The 17568-nt window shown below is 44.7% G+C and overlaps 1 protein-coding gene across 1 annotated transcript in view; it reads left to right on the forward strand.

Moving 5' to 3' along the window:
- Nucleotides 1–17568, forward strand: part of LOC126198635 (multidrug resistance protein homolog 49-like) — a 134005-nt gene that overhangs the window by 46294 nt on the left and 70143 nt on the right. The gene's annotated exons all lie outside the window — the stretch shown is intronic.

Below are 17568 nucleotides of genomic sequence, written 5' to 3' on the forward strand. Positions count from 1 at the left end.
CGGTTGTCAGCCTTATTTTATAATAATATGCATCCAGTAACGGACAGCCGAAGCCAAAACCGTCAACTAATTTAGACGTGTAATTTTCCTGTTCAGTAACAAACGGAAATACCTTCATGTTCAGAAGAAACGGAACATCTTTAATGACCAGAGATGGGACGTTCATATTCACAGGACATGTACATTAATATGACAAGATTAGCATTTGAACCATGTAGGCCCGCGGATTCAAGACAGCATCGATATAGTGGCGGAACACCACCTACCGGTAAAATGTGCCTGCGGTAATGGATCAGTGGGACTTCAGCAGAAGTGCAGATTGCGCCGCAGATGTATGTGTGATCCGTACTATTAAATCATTGAGCTTGAAAGAGGGCGCATTATTGGCATGAGAGAATGTGATGCATCCATCCGGGAAATTGCTGCTCGTGTGGGACGAAGTGTTGGGCAGTGCAATGGGTGTATGCAGAATGGTTCACGGAAGGCCGCGGAACACGACGAGCTCGCACCTCCCAGAGCACCCCCCGAGAAGACTGTCACATGATCCCTATGGTGTTGCAAGACAGATCTGAAGCCTCTTCAACGTTGGCGCAACAGTGGAACAGTGTAACACATCGTACACTGTAAGTGTTGACAGTCCGTCCCCATTTATTGCGGCATAGGTTACGTGCGCGTCTTCCACTTTACCGCTTACATTTCACGAATGTGCCGAAACATGCTAGAGGCAATAGTGTATGGAACGACGTCATAGGGGGACAGGAATGGCGTTAGATAGTGTTAACAGGCAAATATGTTGCATTATGGTTCGCCGCAGACAGGGGGAGCGGCATCACAGTGACGGCACTCGCACAAGAGATACAGCACCAACTGAAGGCCTTATGGTGTGGGGTGTTGTTGACTACAACCACAAATCACGGTTGATGCGTGTCCAGAGCACTGTGATTAGTGTGACCTACGTGAATGACATCCTGCGACCTGTTGCGCTTTCTGCACAACACCCCGGACGCCATTTTTCATCAAGATAATGCACGACAACATTTTGCTGCACAAATACGTGCCTTCTTGGTGTCACAGAATGTCAGCCTTTTGCCCTCGCCCACCAGATCACCGGACTTTCCAGTCGATAATATGTGGGGTATGGTTAAAATGACGAGTGCAACGCTATGATCCAATGCCAACCAGCATGAAAGGTTATGCCACAGGACGCCATTCGTGCCTTACACGGATCGATGCCATCACGTATGGAACAAGTTATCAGGACCAATGGCGGACCCTGTGCCACTAGGCAACAGGGCACATGCCGAACCGAGTTGACTGAAATGCTAATCATTTCTGCAGAACATACTAATGTACATATGCTGCGAATATGAACGTCTTATCTCTAGTCATTCTAGTTCTGTTTTTTCTGAACATGATTGTACTTACAGAGACAGTAACATCTTAAGATATGTTTAATTCTAACTGAAGCTGGTGAATCCGGCAGTGAGCTAGGTGAAGCTGGTCTAACCTCAGGGGTTGCAATCGTATAAATTATGACACAGAAGCAACATGGATTCGTGAATGTGCATTACGGAAGCGATCACCTTCAAATGCGATACATATTTTTAGCAATGAATATGAAATTAAATGTAGTCTGTTGTAATGCAACGCACTGAGTGGAAGAGTAATTACATTCAAAGCATTTAGAAATTATTTGTGACCGTCATTCACATTGCATAAAGCCTTTAAATAAAAGTGTAATATCACTGTTACTAAACAATTAATCATTAGCTCATACAGGCAAAACAACAGCACTTCGTCAGGCAATTACAGCGTCACAACTTTCGGGTCACTGAAGTGGGCAGCAATCCGAAACAGAGGACAGTCGACGTGAAGTGTTCCGAATGATGCAGACTCTTTAACGGCCAGCTGTTACTACAGCTAGTCTGTTGTGGGCTCACTCATTTAAATACACTCCTGGAAATGGAAAAAAGAACACATTGACACCGGTGTGTCGGACCCACCATACTTGCTCCGGACACTGCGAGAGGGCTGTACAAGCAATGATCACACGCACGGCACAGCGGACACACCAGGAACCGCGGTGTTGGCCGTCGAATGGCGCTAGCTCCGCAGCAATTGTGCACCGCCGCCGTCAGTGTCAGCCAGTTTGCCGTGGCATACGGAGCTCCATCGCAGTCTTTAACACTGGTAGCATGCCGCGACAGCGTGGACGTGAACCGTATGTGCAGTTGACGGACTTTGAGCGAGGGCGTATAGTGGGCATGCGGGAGGCCGGGTGGACGTACCGCCGAATTGCTCAACACGTGGGGCGTGAGGTCTCCACAGTACATCGATGTTGTCGCCAGTGGTCGGCGGAAGGTGCACGTGCCCGTCGACCTGGGACCGGACCGCAGCGACGCACGGATGCACGCCAAGACCGTAGGATCCTAAGCAGTGCCGTAGGGGACCGCACCGCCACTTCCCAGCAAATTAGGGACACTGTTGCTCCTGGGGTATCGGCGAGGACCATTCGCAACCGTCTCCATGAAGCTGGGCTACGGTCCCGCACACCGTTAGGCCGTCTTCCGCTCACGCCCCAACATCGTGCAGCCCGCCTCCAGTGGTGTCGCGACAGGCGTGAATGGAGGGACGAATGGAGACGTGTCGTCTTCAGCGATGAGAGTCGCTTCTGCCTTGGTGCCAATGATGGTCGTATGCGTGTTTGGCGCCGTGCAGGTGAGCGCCACAATCAGGACTGCATACGACCGAGGCACACAGGGCCAACACCCGGCATCATGGTGTGGGGAGCGATCTCCTACACTGGCCGTACACCACTGGTGATCGTCGAGGGGACACTGAATAGTGCACGGTACATCCAAACCGTCATCGAACCCATCGTTCTACCATTCCTAGACCGGCAAGGGAACTTGCTGTTCCAACAGGACAATGCACGTCCGCATGTATCCCGTGCCACCCAACGTGCTCTAGAAGGTGTAAGTCAACTACCCTGGCCAGCAAGATCTCCGGATCTGTCCCCCATTGAGCATGTTTGGGACTGGATGAAGCGTCGTCTCACGCGGTGTGCACGTCCAGCACGAACGCTGGTCCAACTGAGGCGCCAGGTGGAAATGGCATGGCAAGCCGTTCCACAGGACTACATCCAGCATCTCTACGATCGTCTCCATGGGAGAATAGCAGCCTGCATTGCTGCGAAAGGTGGATATACACTGTACTAGTGCCGACATTGTGCATGCTCTGTTGCCTGTGTCTATGTGCCTGTGGTTCTGTCAGTGTGATCATGTGATGTATCTGACCCCAGGAATGTGTCAATAAAGTTTCCCCTTCCTGGGACAATGAATTCACGGTGTTCTTATTTCAATTTCCAGGAGTGTATGTTAGCAATGAATAATAAAATCGATACATTTGCTGCCCGAGGCACTACTCTGCAACATCAGTATTGGTTCTTGAGCAAAAAAGTTTGACGGACACTGGTCTATGGCCAGAACGCGGAACTTGATATTTACATACCTATCGATATATATGTTTATGAAATGGTGTCCAGTTTAGCTTCTTGCCAACGGAAAAGTCCGCTGAGCTATTAGACCCGGAATAAAAATATTACATTAGTAAGGAACTTTGTACAGCCATTTAAGAGTGTAAGTAAGCAACTACTCCGTGAACTTCGGAAAACCGACCTGAGGACTGACTCAGACGCGAAAACTGAAAATTGCACTGAAACTGCTCCAAAAATCTTTTCGTTTTCAAAAGCAAAGCCCCGTAATAGGCAATACGTTGTCTCAGAACAAAATATATGCAACTGCAGGACTCTTGGTAGAGAAGATTTCTTGTTCACACTATGTTCGCCTCTCTTCCTGCTCGCTGCAACCGAACAGTTGAAACGTACGTGATTCGTCACTTATTTTAATTCCCCTGATATCCCTTTTCTTGACTTCTAGAGACGTTCGATACAGTTCCGCTGTGTCTCCTAATGTGCAAGATACGGTCGTACGAAATATCAGACTATCTTTGTGACTTGATGGAAGAGCAGACAGAACACAGCGTGGAGTTCTTAACGGAAAGAAATCTTAAGACGTAGACGTAACTTCGGACGTATCCCTCGGGAGTGTCAAATGGTTCAAATGGCTCTGAGCACTATGGGACTCAACTGCTGTGGTCATCAGTCCCCTAGAACTTAGAACTACTTAAACCTAACTAACCTAAGGACATCACACACATCAATGCCCGAGGCAGGATTCGAACCTGCGACCGTAGCAGTTGCACGGTTCCGGACTGCGCGCCTAGAACTGCGAGACCAACGCGGCCGGCTCGGGAGTGTCATAGGACCATTATTTTTTTTTGCAACACTTAATACCTGAAGCGTCAAAGCAACTGGTATAGGCATGCGTATTAAAAGATCGAGATACGTAAATAGGCAGAATACCGCGTTGCGGTAGGCAACACCTATCTAAGACAAGTGTCTGACGCAGTTGTTACATCGGTTACTACTGATACAATGGCAGGTTATCAAGATTTAAGTGAGTCTGAACGTAGTGTTACAGTCGGCGCACAAGCGATGGGACAGAGCATCTCCGAGGTAGTGATGAAGTGGGGATTTTCCCGTACGACCATTTCACAAGTGTACCGTGAATATCAGGAATCCAGTAAAACATCAAATCTACGACATCGCTGCGGCCGGAAAAAGATCCTGTAAGAACGGGACCAACGACGACTGAAGAAAATCGTTCAACGTGACAGAAGTGGAACCCTTTTGCAGATTTCAATGATGGGCCATCAACAAGTGTCATCGTGCGAACCATTCAACGAAATGTCATCATATGCGCTTTCGGAGCCGAAGCCTCACTTTTGTACCCTTGATGACTGCACGACACAAAGCTGTACTCCTCGCCTGTGCCCGTCAACGCCGACACTGGACTGTTGATGACTGGAAATATATTACCTGGTCGGACGAGTCTCGTTTCAAATTGTATAGAGCGGCTGGACGTGTACAGGTATGGAGAAAACCTCATGAATCCATAGACCGTGCATGTCAGCAGGGGACTGTGCACACAATATAAATCTCTAACACCATAGTAAGTAGCAAATAACATAAAAAACTGATATTGTCCAATGCAAAGAAAAATTTAGTTTTCGTATCGCAGCTATTCATGAATCAATGACTGTACTCGCTCCATAGCTATTGTCCATTTTTGTCTGCCAAAGCAACCTGGGAATATTATGTTGGTGAGATCATCTACGTTCATAAAACGCCTTCACATTTGATTGATTACAGATTGCTACTAACATCGAGGTGAACTTGACACCCATATTACATCGATAGTAAACTGTCACGTAGCTGTCAGTATTCTGTTGTTGATAAAATATTGCGTTGAATATGTTTTGACAGTAATTTGACAGTTCTGTTACTATGATGTTATATGTTTACAAAGTATATGCAAATAGACAGCGATAATGTTATTTTCCACAGGTTGGATTTCGACGTAGGCTATTTTGCTTGTTGTGTGTTATTTGTTTTTAATTTTGTCTCTTTTCGTGTTCCATTGTTTCAACAAAGTTTTTTACGTCGAAATCCAACCAATGGGAAATAACATCATTCCTGTATATGTGCATATACTTTGTGAACATATAACGTCATGGTAAGAGAACTTTCCAATCACTATCAAAACATTATTTAATGTGTAAGAAATATTACAATTACATAATTTTACAAACAACTGAAAACTGACAGTTACGTGACGGTTTACTATCGATGTAATATGGACATCAAGTTCACTTAGACGTAAGCAGCAATATGTAATCAATCAAATGTGCAAGGCGTGTTATGTATGTAAATGATCTCGCCAGCACTGTATTCGCAGGCGACCTGAAAATGGCAATGAAAGCCGAAACAGATCTGTCGTGAAATAAAGACTGGTAATTACATTGCAGGTATTCTGCATCTTCCTTACAATAATATCATTATCTGACGTATGTTATGTTAAGTTGCAGACCCAAACGACAAAAAAAAAAAAAAAAAAAAAAAAAAAGGGGCAGGGTCAGGTGCCTGAAATGTAGGGGGAGATGGAGAAAGAGTTTCTTCATTCCCAAGTTGCTGCGAATCATATCGGTCTCTGCATTCATGAAATGATAAGTATTTGAATTCGGAGGAGATTTAATGAGGAAACTGTTTACTAAAATGAGGAACACGGAGAGTGTGAAGCCGGCCGGTGTGGTCCAGCGGTTCGAGGCGCTTCAGTCTGGAACCGCGCGACCGCGACGGTCGCAGGTTAGAATCCTGACTCGGGCATGGATGTGTGTGATGTCCTTATGTTAGTTAGGTTTAAGTAGTTCTAATTTCTAGGGGACTGATGACCTCGGATGTTAAATGCTCAGAGCCATTTGAACCATTTTTGAGAGTGTGAAAATCAGGACGCCTCTCCGGTTGCATTTATGGCTAGCACGAGTCAATATTTGTATCGCGTTGTGCTTCACTGCCAACGGCCTTGCCGCAGTGTTAACACTGGTTCCCGTCAGATCACCGAAGTTGAGCGCTGTCGGGCTGGGCTAACACTTGAATGGGTGACCATCCGGTCTGCCGAGCGCTGTTGGCAAGCGGGGCCACTCAGCCCTTGTGAGACAAACTGAGGAGCTACTTGATTCAGAAGACGCGGCTGCGGTCTCTGAAACTGACATACGGCCTGGAGAGCGGTGTGTTGACCACATGCCCCTCCATATCCGCATCCAGTGACGCCTGTGGGCTGAGCCTGATACGGCGACCAGTCAGTACCGCTGGGCCTTCATGGCCTGTTCGGGAGAAGTGCTGCGTCACATTAGTAAAAATTAACCAGAATGAAATCACACTAGTAAAGATTCAGGAGGGCTAAGTACTGGTCTAGATTTTATTTTACTTTATTCAGCACTCATTTTCAAACTTCATACGTTATTCCCCAACGGTCTCCGGCAAAACATCCTCGTTCCAATGCAAGCAGCAGGCCAATCGTGGCTGCGCTGAGTTTTGCTTCTTCATTGTTCCCGTCAGCGTGTTCGGTTGCCGGATGGCGCCGTGTAAACGCTTTGGGTGCGCCTATCATCGCAGCACCATTTGACACCTCTTGCAGACTCCCCCCCCCCCCCCCCCCCACCACCACCACCACAGAATGCCGGAAATCACAGAGCTGGGCTACGATGGGGCACGGTTCCAGGAGCAGGGGCGTAGGATTGCTCATTGTTTATTCTCTGCGTTTGCTATTGTTATCGTGTCTTACTTATTCAATTTCGCATTTAAGAAACGATGATGGGTGTCAGTTTTACTCCTGGCCGTCGTAGTCATCGAAAGCTCGGGTATCGTATCCAACATGTTGCGACTTAGCTTTCAGAATGACTTTTATCATTGTCTTAGTTCAGCGGTTACCAACGTTTCTGAGACCATTACGCCTGAATCTCATCAGATATTATACAAAATACAGCTACAATGCCGCACGCCGCGCCTCCATCATCATCAACATTCCTCTAAAGCGACCTCTAGACGGTCAATAAAATCGACAATATTCCTCGGATGTGCAATAATATTGACAGTCTAGGAATGAGACTCAGAGGTTGCGTACTAATATTGAGAATATTAAAAACTTCGGAAATATACTGCGCTGTCTGTAAATATTGTGCTATCTGTGGGCAGTATACAATTAACACTTCTAATTAGCTTTATTTTACTATACTGGAACAAGTATGGTGTGGGAAGGTGGAAGAATCAGCTATGATCAGCGGCACGAGGATACAGAAGGTCAAGGAAACCACGACATTAAAGACACATAATGTGTATCCACAGGACGTGTGGCCTATACTTGAAAAAGTGTCATGATGATCTCTGCATTGGTAAAAGATTCCGGCATAGTCCCCCATTGGTATCTCCGGGAGGGGACTGCCAATGGGGAAGTAACCATGATCTTTTTCGATCGAATAACCAACAAAAGGTTAACGTTCTACGAGTTGGGTCGTGGGAATGTCAGAAGTTTGAACGTGACAGGGAAGCTAAAAAATCTGGAAAGGAAAATACAAAGGCTTAATCTAGACATAGTGGGGATCAGTGAAGTGAAATGGAAAGGAGGAGGATTTCTAATCAAATGAGTATTGGGTAATCTCGACAGCAGCAGAAAATGATATAAAGGGAGTAGCATTCGTTATGAATAAGAAGGTAGGGCGAGAGGGTGTTACTGTGAACAGTTTAGTGATAGGGTTGTTCTCATCAGAATCGACAGTAAACCATCACCGACGACAACAGTTCAGGTATACATGCCAACGTCGCAAGGAGAACATGACTGATAGAGAAAGTATATGAGGATATTGAATGAGTAATTCAGTGTAAAAAGGGAGGTGAAAACCTAATAGTCATGGATGATTGGAAAGCGGTTGCAGAGGAAGCAGTAGAAGAAAGGTTTGCAAGGGAATACGAGCTTGGTAATAAGAATGAGAGAGGAGAAAGTCTAATTGAGTTCTGAAATGGTAGTAGGTATGAGAGAAGAGAAAGTCTAATTGAGTTGTGCAATAAATATCAATTAGTAATAGCGAATACTCTGCTAAAGAATCACAAGAGGAGTAGGTGTACTTGGAAAATGCCGGGAGATACGAGAAGATTTCAATTAGATTACATCGTGGTCAGGCAGATATTGGATTCTAAGGCGTACCGAGGACTAGATATAGACTCAATCACAATTTAATAGAGATGAAGAAAAGGCTGAAGTTTAAGAGAGTAGCCAGGAAGAATAAAAACGCAAAGAGATACGCTTGAAATTTTCTAAGGCTATAGATACTGCGTTATGGACTAGCTCATTAGGCATTTCAGTTGAAGAGGAATGGACATCTGTAAATAGGGCAATCACAGAAGTTGGAAAGAAAAACAAAGATACAAAAAAGGGTAACTGCAAAGAAACAATGGGCAACAGAAAAAGGATGGAAGAATGGTAAAAGGAAGTGCAAAAATGTTCAGGCATATAGAAATACAAGTTGCTGAGAAATGAAATCAGTAGGAAGCGCAGGGAATCTACGACGAAATGGCTACATGAAAAATGTGAAGAAATTGAAAAGAAAATATTGTTGGAAGGACTGACTAAGCATATAGAAAAGTTCAATCAACCTTAGGTGCAATTAAAAGCAAGGGTGGTAACATTAAGCGTGCAATGACAATTTCACTGTTAAATGCACAGGAGAGAGTGGATAGATGGAAAGAGTATATTGAAGGCCTCTATGAGGGGGAAGGTTTACCTGATAAGATAGAAGAAGAAATAGGAGTCGAAATAGAAGAGATAGGGGATCCAGTAATACAATCAGATTTTAAAAGAGCTTTGGAAGACTTAAGATCAAATAACGCAGAAGGGATAGATAACACTCCATCAAAATTTCTAAAATCATTGGGGGAAGTGGCAACAAAACAATGGATGAGTCTGGCTACATACCATCTGACTTTCGGGAAAATGTCATCCACACAATTCCGAAAAACTCATTCTGGAGCCATGAACTTCTTAAAAGTTCATTGTTTGTTGTCCCTATACTCGAAGGGTAAAGCAAAAGGCTGGGAGCTGAGGGGTGTCGGATACTTTGAACGGAATAACAATTTCATCCGAACAGCTGGTAGGGTATGTAAAATGGAAAAAAATTAATAAAGATAACTTCATGTCCACCCCTGTAACTGAGTGGAGCTGGTACATTGTGTTAAGTCAGAGAGCTGGCCACTCTCTATAAAAGTAATTAGAAAGCTGAGTTACGTATTCATAGGTGGAGTCTGAGAGGTTTCATACGTTAACTGCACAGAACTGCCGAATAAAAATAGCTATGAAACAGACCAAAAAATATGGGGTTTGCGCGGCTGACTGCCATGAGGAGTACGCGGGTTCGATTCCCGGAACTGCTAGCGATTTTTTTCTCGCTGGTAATATTGGAATGGGTTTAAAATCAGCCTCCTGGTGCCAGTTGTGGAACTACTTCATCGAGCAGTAGTGGCTCCGGGTCACAAAAACACAACGGCCGGGAGGGCGGTGTGCTGAGGCTGCGTTCCTCCGTACTGCATCAAATGACGCCACTGGCGGAGAGTGACGCAGCGGTCGGTTAGGACGTTGACCTTCTCTGTTGTTAAGTCGTTAACAACGGACCCACCATTGCCTGTGGATGGGGTTTATATTTGTGTAATTTTGTGCATCGTTTAACACTGAGGTCACAAAAGTCACGGGATAACGATATGCACATATACAGATGGCGGTAGTATCGCGAACACAAGATACAAAAGGGCAGTGCATTGGCGGAGCTGTTATTTCGACTCACTTGTTTCGTGTGTTGATTCGTGTGAAAAGGTTTCCGACGTGATGATGGTCACACGACAGGAATTAACGGACACTCAACGCGGAATGCTACTTGGAGCTAGACACATGGGACATACCATTTCGGAAATCGTTAGGGAACTCAATATTCCGAGATCCACAGAGTCAAGAGTGTGCCGAGAATACTAAACTTCAGGCATTACCCCTCGCTACAGGCGACACTGTGGACGACGGCCTGCACTTAACGACCGAGAGCAGCTGCGTTTGCGTAGTGCTAACAGACAAGCAACCTTGTTTGAAATAACGTAGAAATCAACGTGGGACATACGGCGAATATATCCATCAGGACAGTGCAGCAAAATTTGGCGTTAATGAGACGTGGCAGCAGACGACCGATGCGAGTGCCTTTGGTAACAGCACGATTATCGCCTGCACTGCCTCTCCTGCGCTCTTTACCATATCGATTGGTCCCTAGACGACTGGAAAACCGTAGCCTGGTCAGATGAGTCCCGATTTCAATTGTTAAGAGCTCATGGTAGGATCTGTGTGTGGTGCAGACTCCACGAAGCCAAGGACCGACGTTGTCAAAAAGGGCTCTGAGCGCTATGGGACTTAACATCTGAGGTCATCAGTCCCCTAGAACTTAGAGCTACTTAAACCTAACTAACCTAAGGACATCACACACATCCATGCCCGAGGCAGGATTCGAACCTGCGACCGTAGCGGTCGCGTGGTTCCAAACTGAAGCGTCTAGAACCGCTCGGCCACCAGCGGCCGGCCCGACGTTGTCAACAACGCACTGTACTAGCTACTGGAAATGATTATGTTCGGTTACTAGGAGACCATTTGCAGCCATTCATGGATTTTATGTTCCGAAACAATGATGGAAGTTTTATGGATGACAATATGCCATTTCACCGGGCCAGAGATGTCAGTGATTGGTTTGAAGAACACTCTGGACAATTCAAGCGAATGATTTGGTCACCCAGATAGCCCGGCATGAATACCGTCGATCATTTATGGGGCACAATAGAAGTCAATTCGCACACAAAATCCTGCATTCGCAACACTTTCGTAATTATGGGCGGCTATAGAGGCAGCATGACTCAGTATTTCTGCAGGGGACGTGCAACGACTTGTTGAGTCCATGCCATGTCGAGTTGCTGCACTACTCCAGGCAAGGACACGATAGCCTATCAGGAAGTATCCCATGACTTTTTTGACACCATTGTATATTTTGCGCTCCCAGTCTGGAACACACACGTTCAGTTTTAAATGGATGTGACGCTTTGGTGTAAGTGTTAAGTTTCATGAGTTTAGCAGATTGTTTCTGGTATTGTAGCTTTTTCAGCTGACGCTGTAAACGAGGAAGTCTTCTACTGCTGGCTGTTAAAAGAACATTCGATTTTTTTTAAGCAAGCTAGATAACAACATGACATGCGAGTTGCTTGAGTTACACGAATTTTCCTTATCGTACACATGTTTATGCAACAAAGCAATAATTCTTAATGATTTATTACAACTGACAGAAAACTTACGAAAGTTGCCCACACAGGAAACATAAAGTCTTCGCCAGCTGCATGTATTGTACTTTAAGCAGCTAAGAATTCAACACCTGTGTTCGTGAGTTTTTGTCATTAGTGCACTATGGAGTTGCCATACGTCATGTTCGAGCAGTTTTATTAGAGCAGAAAGAGTTTATTTAAGGCACCTGTTTACAAAGACATTAGATTTGGAGGAGGAAACAGTTGATCGACGAGGTGTGTGTTTTGGAGGAATATGAGGGACAGGAGTGGCTCTTAGCTTCCTGACAATTGATAACGTTTGCCAGATCAAACTTAGCTGTTACAGAAATAGAGTTAAAGAGGAGCGTAACGGATTTATTCGTTGATAATTCCTTCTCTTCCACTGATGAATTTCCTAGCAGCACCAACGGATGTAAATATTATTAATTAGCGGTACATCACACATATTATAACATGAATGCTATGTAATACTGTACTTCACTTCGGTACAGCATAACTGCGGTCATGCGATCTGCGTAAGTAAACGTTGTCAGCCCTTTTTGTTTTGACATTACTTGGTCATAATAACTTAGGATTTATGAGTTAAGAGCACATTAGCACCTACCTCACCGTAATGAAACATGTGTTTCTTTTAACTCCTCCAGCTGTGATAGGGGAGGCAATTGCCAACTCTCTTTAAAAAACAATGACTGTTGGCCAAGGCCGGATATACGCAGAAGTCAGGGAGATCCCACTCACACAGACGTGGCGTGGCGCAGTCGTCTGGCGGGGACGTGACGCTGTTTCATGCCACCTCCACGCTAATAAATGAAGCAAAGCCATGGAGATGTGGCGGAGACGCGTCGGTTCGTGGTCTGCGCCACATCTATTTGTTGCCACGAAGTGCCCCGTTGCGGACTCGTTCAAGTAGCACGTTGCCGTTTCCAGTAATCTGAACCGGCAAAATGACAGATGATTTAAAGCTTAACATAAAGTTTTGTAGAATAATAGAAAACTATCCTCAATTATACGATCATAATCGTAAATAGAAAGCGTATTTTGAGAAAGTGTATTAAGACAGGTAAACCACACAGTGTCAAATGTAATACAAATCTGCACAGGTAGCAGGAAAAAATTCGGAAAAATTTGACACTGTTCTTGTTGTAGTTACACTAAAGATGTACAGTCTAGTAGTCACAGACAGAAGTTGCGTTTTTTTATCTGGGATGTACTGCCACACATCAAGCAAGGCTGCCATCTTGGCACTTTTTATTGGCAGAAGTTTATCGCGCAAATTAGCAGAAACTGAAATGTTATCTAGTGGCAGATTTCTTTTCCCGGTACTTCTCGGCGGTTTTACAATGAATGCTTTGACAAACCAACGGTTGCAGGATATTCTTCCCTTTAGCGTGGTAGGGTCATCATATGAAGTTTGTAACCAGACATACACAATTATTTTGAATGTGGCTCTGAGCAATCCGTGGTCTAGAGCGCAAGACCTCTGAAATCCTCTGGGTTCGTCTTGCAGAAAAGGAATCCATTGTCCTCGGCATTAGCAGTGACTGTAATCAGAGTTGAATCCAGGATTTAGTCTTGGGGGAGGGGGGGGGGGGGAGTGTCGAGCTGGGCTAATAGGCGCCTTTCACCGTACCGCCTCCAAAATCAGTTTTTTTTTAAACTGCGAGGACGTACTACAAAGCAATGCCTCCGAATCTTTTATACTGAAACTCTTAAAGCTTTTTAAATAAAACAAAATTTACTAACATTCTATATCTTTATTCCTCGTGTCTACGTATTTATTTCTCAATGTAGTCATCCGTAGACGAACATATTTCTTCAAATGAGAGACCAGTGTGTTCATACCATCACTGCAGAACGTCTGACACTGTTGACGGCGCCACAACGTCACCGTTGCTTGCACCGCTTCATCACTACCAAAGTGAAATCCTAGAAGTTGTTCTTTAAATTTTGGTAACAGATGAAAATCGGATGGGACCAAGTCGGGACTGTATGGAAGACGACCGATGACAGTGAACCCATGACGTCGGAATGTTGCAGATTTCGCAGTGCTCGAGTATGGTCAGGTACTGTCAGGCTAAAGGAGAGGGTGCTCCAGTGTGCGATTTGCAGGGGGAGATGGGGGATTCCCCCCCCCCCCCCCTCTGCATCAGCCCATCCCCTCCTCTGGTTTTAGTTTATGCACCCCAACCTGGGATGTTTATTTCCCACGCACTGGAGTAAAACTTTACATATAATTTAAATTTGTGGAGCCGAACACTGAAAGTTTTTAATAAGTCTTACTATTAATGCTATTAATATGTTTCAGTTTTCTATCATCAGAATAAGTACAGCTTTTCACAAATGTGCCTCTACTTTTTGAATTCCCCTCGTATACCTGTATGTAGATGGTTTTGTAAATAAGCTTTACCTATAATGCACTTTTAAAGATATAACAAGGGATGGCTTTTCTGATAGTGCATACGCATGAATAGTGAGTTTCGGCATTAACATCTATTTATAGCCGGCCGCGGTGGTCTAGCGGTTCTGGCGCTGCAGTCCGGAACCGCGGGACTGCTACGGTCGCAGGTTCGAATCCTGCCTCGGGCATGGGTGTGTGTGATGTCCTTAGGTTAGTTAGGTTTAAGTAGTTCTGAGTTCTAGAGGACTTATGACCTAAGATGTTGAGTCCCATAGTGCTCAGAGCCATTTGAACCATCTATTTATAAATAGTTGTTTAACCATGCGTAACGCCACGGTCCAAGCTAGTAACATGTATAATACTAATAACCCCCTAAGACATCCCCCCCCCCCCCCACTGGTAAAAGCACAAATCGCACCCTGGGGTGCTCCAAGTGTGTACGAACTCTTCGCATTCGGAACTCGATTACAGCATGCTGTATCTCATGCACCGACATAGTTACGTTATATACCGCCATGTTACACGCTAAAATTGGGAGCCCTCTATCGACAGAGGGCTGCAAATATGTAGACATGGAGAATATGGTTCAAATGGCTCTAAGCACTATGGGACCTAACATCTGAGGTCATCAGACCCCTAGACTTAGAACTACTTAAACCTAACTAACTTAAGGATATCACACATATCCATGCCCGAGGCAGGATTCGAACGAACCTGCGACCGTAGCAGCCGCGTGGTTCCGGACTGAAGCGCCTAGAACCGCTCGGTCACCACGGCCGGCATGGAGCATAAAGATGAAGAATGTTAATAACTTTTGTTTTAATTAAAAAGCTTTCAGAATTAGTCTCTTTTTTTTCTGGTGGAATGGCCTTTCTCATAGCAGCGTCTTTTCTTCGAATTATGTTGCTGATTCCAATAAAATTTCATGTAACGAGTTTTTCTGCATTATAAAATAAGAAAAAAATTGTCGTCATCATGTTGTGTATCATCAAAAAATGTATGAAAGGGTCCACGATTGCATCTTTCTACAACCAGTGGACGAACCCAGAATCTTCTTCTAATTCGGTGATTCCTGCGAATCAGAAGCATAGCCAGAATGAAATCAGCTTCCATGTCCACGCGACAGATTTTACCCACGGTGAGCAGAGCTTGTGGCCTCACTAACTTTTGTTTGCTGTGCCACTAAGGCGCGTTTGGAGCGCCACTTAGCTTTCCTGTCAGAAAGATCACAGTTCGTAGCAATAGACGGAAAGTCATTGAGTAAAGCACTTTATCTGGCGTTCCCCAAGGAAGTGCTATAGGCCGTCTGCTCTTCCCGATCTACTTAAAAGATTTAGGAGACAATCTGAGCAGTTCTCTTGGACTGTTCGCAGATGATCCTGTCATTTGGCGTCATGTAACGTCATCAGATTGTCAAAACGAATTGCAAAATGATTTAGACAAGATATATGCATGGCGAAAAAAGTAGCAGCTGACTCTAAATCACGAAAAGTGTGAAGTCATTCAAATGAGCACTAAAGAGAATCCGCTATATTTCTGTTTCATGATAAATTGCACAAAGCTAAAGGCTGTAAACTCAACTAAATACTTAGGGATTACAATTACGAATTATTTAAACTGTAACCATCACATAGATAATTTTGCGGGGAAAGCAAACCAAAGAATGCGATTTATTGGCAGAACACTTAGAAGATGCAACACGTCTCCTACAGAGACTGCCTATACTACGCTTGTCCGCCCTCTTCTGGAGCGCTGCTGTGCAAGTGTGGGACTCGTAACTGATATAACTGACGGAGGACATGGAAAAACTTCAAAGAAGGGCAGCTCGTTTTGTATTATCGCGAATAGGGGAGAAAATGCCACGCATGTGATAACACCAACTGGAGTGGCAGTCATTAAAACAGAGGCGTTTTACGTAGCGGCAGGGCCTTTCATGAAATCCCGGTCATCAGCTTTCTCCTCGGAGTGAGAAAATATTTTGTTTGCGTCCACCTAAGTTGGGAGAAATGATCATCATAATAAAATAGGGGAAATCAGAGATCGCACAGGAAGATTTAAGTTTACGTTTTTCCCGTGGGCTGTTCGTGAGTGGAACGGTAGAGATGTAGCCTATGGTGCTTCGATGAATCCTCTGGTGCCAGACACTTACTTGTGAACTGCAGAGTACTCTCAGGTAGATGTAGCAGCGCCACAAATCAGCGGAAGCACAGTTAGCGAACTACTAACCAGCACTGTGAAGTGGCCCCCTGTGAAGTTGCCCTTCCGTTACTCAAGCGCTTTTGCATTCAGCTTCTTGTTTGCCGCAATAAAGGATTTTGTGGTTCGAGAATGGTAACGCGGCCGTTGTGCGTGCGTCTGCTAGCGCCACTTCAGTGTTTATTGCTTACGTCTCGCCCACGCCACGTCTGTGCCTCGTCGCTGCCAGGTATACGCGCCACGCCGCTGCTGCGTGCATTGCGCCGAAGGCTTACTCATCGGGCACCGGCGCTTTACTTTCGGTGGACATCGTGTTGAAAACAAAACAATGTCACTAACGTAGCGTTTGGTTCATTGTTGAACTGAGCTGTACGGCGATTGTGTTTTTAGTCGCATCTACCGATAGTTATTCCTCCTTTCGATCCGTGTGTAAGTTAATGTTGCTTTGGTTATTAGTTGTCATTACTGCATGCGTTAGCTATTATTCTTTATTAAAACGAAGTCCATGTACTATGTATGTTCATTTTAAGTCATTCTATTGATTACATATTTACAAAATATGCATGAAAACAGAAAACTTCGAAAGTCCCAAAAATGTGATAAACAACAAACAAGTCCACCAGTATAAAGGCTGATGTCAATAATTACCTCGGAGCTGCTAACCTGGTTGAAAGTAAATTCACTGTCAATCAACCTGCGAAAAAGTAATTACATCCAGTTCAGCTCCGATCACACAATCCCATTGGAGATACGTTTTGTACATGCAAATCAGCCAATACAACGGGTACTCTGCACCAAATTCTTAGGGCTCCACAGAAATAGTTGTGTTAACTGGGAACATCATGTCCTCCACATCATAAAAATGTCCTCAGGTACTTTTGCCATTCAGATTGGAGACATCGCTGTCACAGACTTCTTACTTTGGGCAATTCCACTGTGTTGTGTGCTATAGAATTATCTGCTGGGGCAATTAATTCACATCAATGAAAGTTATCTTTCTGCAGAGGAAGATTGTCCGAAATTACGTGCAGGGTACCCCTCAGAATCTCCAGTTCCCAATATATTTGCTCCATTATGAGTCTTTCTCTAGTCACGTCATAGTCGATAGGATATTAAACCCTAATCTTCCTTCCCTTCACTAAGGGCTTCATGGTTGGCAATC

Source organism: Schistocerca nitens, chromosome 8, assembly GCF_023898315.1.
Source record: "Schistocerca nitens isolate TAMUIC-IGC-003100 chromosome 8, iqSchNite1.1, whole genome shotgun sequence".
Classification (NCBI taxonomy): Eukaryota; Metazoa; Arthropoda; class Insecta; order Orthoptera; family Acrididae; genus Schistocerca; species Schistocerca nitens.